Source organism: Hibiscus syriacus, unplaced genomic scaffold (assembly GCF_006381635.1).
Source record: "Hibiscus syriacus cultivar Baekdansim isolate YM2019G1 unplaced genomic scaffold, ASM638163v2 tig00110548_pilon, whole genome shotgun sequence".
Taxonomy (NCBI): Eukaryota; Viridiplantae; Streptophyta; class Magnoliopsida; order Malvales; family Malvaceae; genus Hibiscus; species Hibiscus syriacus.
This window is the reverse complement of record NW_024062775.1, coordinates 4,945,468-4,948,636: the sequence shown is the minus strand read 5'-3', so window position 1 is coordinate 4,948,636 and position 3,169 is coordinate 4,945,468.

The following is a 3,169-nucleotide window of genomic DNA, read 5'->3' as shown; positions in this document are numbered from 1 at the left end:
GGCATAATAGTCCATCGCGTATTTTTTATTTTCTTCAATTTCCTTATTATCAGAAGACGTGATACCCATTCATCAATATGTTGTTTTATAAAAAAATACATATATCAGTGAATTTAATAAATTAAAAAAATTAATCAAAATGCAATATAAAAAGAATATAAGACTTACCCCCCATTCGAAATAGCCATTGTCTTCAACCCTAATAAAACACCCCACCAAGACCGATCAAGAAACAAATGCATATCATTGTCGAGTTTGCATATGTCAGCGTAACACCCTTGGCTCCGCTCATATAGATAAAAATCAACTGCGGTTTTAGCCCAAAGTGTATTATCCTTAATTGTGTCCGGTAGTATTCTCCTCTCTACTTTAGATACCAGAATGGTACTGACCGGTAACTGATACGAAAGCCAACTTGAATCCATCATATCGGGCACGTGAGGGGGTTTATCAATATGTCGACATAATATGCCATGTGAATCAGGCTCTTGAACGGTGGGAGGGGCCTCTTAAACGATGAGAGGGGCCTCTTGAACGGTGGGAGGGGCCTCTTGAACGATGACAAGTGAATCGGGCTTCATCTTACGGAGTCTTGGAAGTATTGGGGTGAAAGAAGACGTAATGACATGAGCACGACGTTTGATGCGTGAACCCCGTCATGCAAGAAAAACCCGATGTAAAGCATCTACCTTATCGGGCCGCTAAAAATAAATTAATACATAAATCAGTAAATAAATAAATAAATAATGTTGGAAAAAGGTTATTTGCATTTTTAGTATAGTATTAAACAAACTTATCTCATTGCGTAGAGTATGAACCTCATTCTGCAACGATGCAACAATCTCACGTAGAGCGACTACCTTATCACGTAAAGTAGATACCTCACCACGTAAAACACCATTGTCATCGCGTAAAACCTCTACCTCACCACGTAAAGACCATACCTTATCACGCCATGCACCATTGTCGTCACGTAAAGTACCGACCTCCTCACGTAAAGCACTGACCTCATTACGTAACTCTCCTAACTCATCCCGTGGAGAACAGGGGGATAAATGTCGTGGCATCTTTGCTGGTCGCCTATCATGAGGTGATGGTGGAGAAGAGGCTTGATGATGTGATGGAAGCTCTCGTTGTGGAGGTGTATAATTAGCTCGATCAGGTGATGGCTCTCGAAGTGGGGGGTGCTCATCATCCGTACCATCAAAAAAATACTTACTAGCTTGCCACCAATCAGTGGCAAGCTCATCCTCTGTGGGTGTCAGCCTCTGTAATGGATAGTTGGCCTCCTAACAATATAAAAGCTCAAACAAAGTTAAACGTCTACTAGTAATAACTTGTTTATATATGGTAGTATTTGTGTTAACTTACATCATTCATTGTCGTATATGGTAGTAACTCTTCCCAATCCAACAACCGGATCCTCCTCCAGGAAATAGTCCTAGGAATATCATTTGAATTTTTGATTGCATATGTCTGCATGCTGGGAAAAGCCTCAAATATCCAAATATACAAACAATATAATACACAAACATTAGTAATTCTTAAATAATTAATTATAATTTTGGAAACATTATATAGAAATTTTTACCTTAAAGGCCCAAATAAAGCCTGCCAAAGTGTATTTGGAACCATGGCCACGCAAACTTTTTCGGTCCTCAAAGGTAGACGAAAACTTTTTCCAGGTAGCTTTCCATAGATATGAACCCCACGGAAACACGTTTCATGCATTTAGGTCCTCTACCAATAATATTAGGTCCTCAAAAATAGGTTATCTGACCTCTTTGCCTAAAAAGTCGGCATGCAAAAGTAATAAAAGGCATACTTAGACAACATCGAGGTCATCCATCCGAGTAAAACCATCTTTAACAAGTAATCTTTTCAAGTCGTCAACGTGTAAACTGGGCTTCGCCTTTGCCAGCTTAGGAAAAACCCAAGATAATCATGATGGGCGGGTGATATGACTAGTGTACCGACCTACTTCATCGTGTCCGAAGCTTAGACCAGTGATTAAGCAAAACTCCTCCCGTCCAAAACAAGTATACGCCGATGGAAAATGAAACCATATCTCTTCATCACCACGTTGTATCCTCTCGGGTAGATCGTTAGTCATGGTCTGAAGAAACAAATGAGTCAACATAGCATCTCCACCTGGATGTTGTACTTTCAGCCATGGTCCGAAGCAAGTATCCTCAAACAATTTTCTTTGTACAGGTGTAAGTGTCGACGCAATTATAGTGGCTAGGCTTAATTTATTCCTTAGAGTCAATGAAGTCGAATTTTTTTTTAACAAAAACAATAAACATACCAAGTTAGATATACAAAAAACTACAAATTATACACTATAAACAGACATGATATTAAACAGTGAAAACAAAGCCAAATATGTTTCAAACTAGCACGGTATTCACCCAAGTCATTATTCTATCATAGTTCACAAAATGCATCAGATAACATTCCAGAAGTAAGCACTTATATAAATATTTAAAAGGACAACATATAGGTTTAGTGCAGGTTCAAGGACAACAAAAAGAGTAGTAGTTTATTCTTGAAACTTAAATTCGCAATACTGTGAAGTTAATATTTGTCTTTATTTTTTGGTTGAAGTAATGCAATTCATTCAAGTTTCAATTTGCAGAAGAAGAGTAGTTTCTGAAACTTAAAATCGCAACGCGAAACTTTCTGCAAATTGAAACTTGAATGAATTGCATTACTTCAACCAAAAGACAAAACAAAGACAAATACTAACTTCACAGGGTTAAAGACTAAACAGTTTAGCAATATTGACAGCAACCGAATGAATTTACTAAGCAATCTAAGTGAAATGATTAATCTATTATTGAAATTACTAGTAAATTTATCATCAATTTAAATATGAAAAATCTAATAATAATACAAAAATTTCAAAATAAAAATAATTAAAAAAAACTAACCCTCGGTGGTTGATTTTTCATTTGTGACCTTGAATGGTCGTGAGGGGTGGCTCTGAGAGATGGAGATAGACGGATTTCGCCGAAGATGGGGATGGATTTCGTCAGAGATGGGGACGGATGTTGCCGTAGAGAGTGAGAGATGGAGATGTGACTGAGTTGTGATTTAGGGTTTTATGTTATGATTTGCTATTATACTATTTACATTTGTGTTGCGAAATTAATATTGTGTTTCGAAT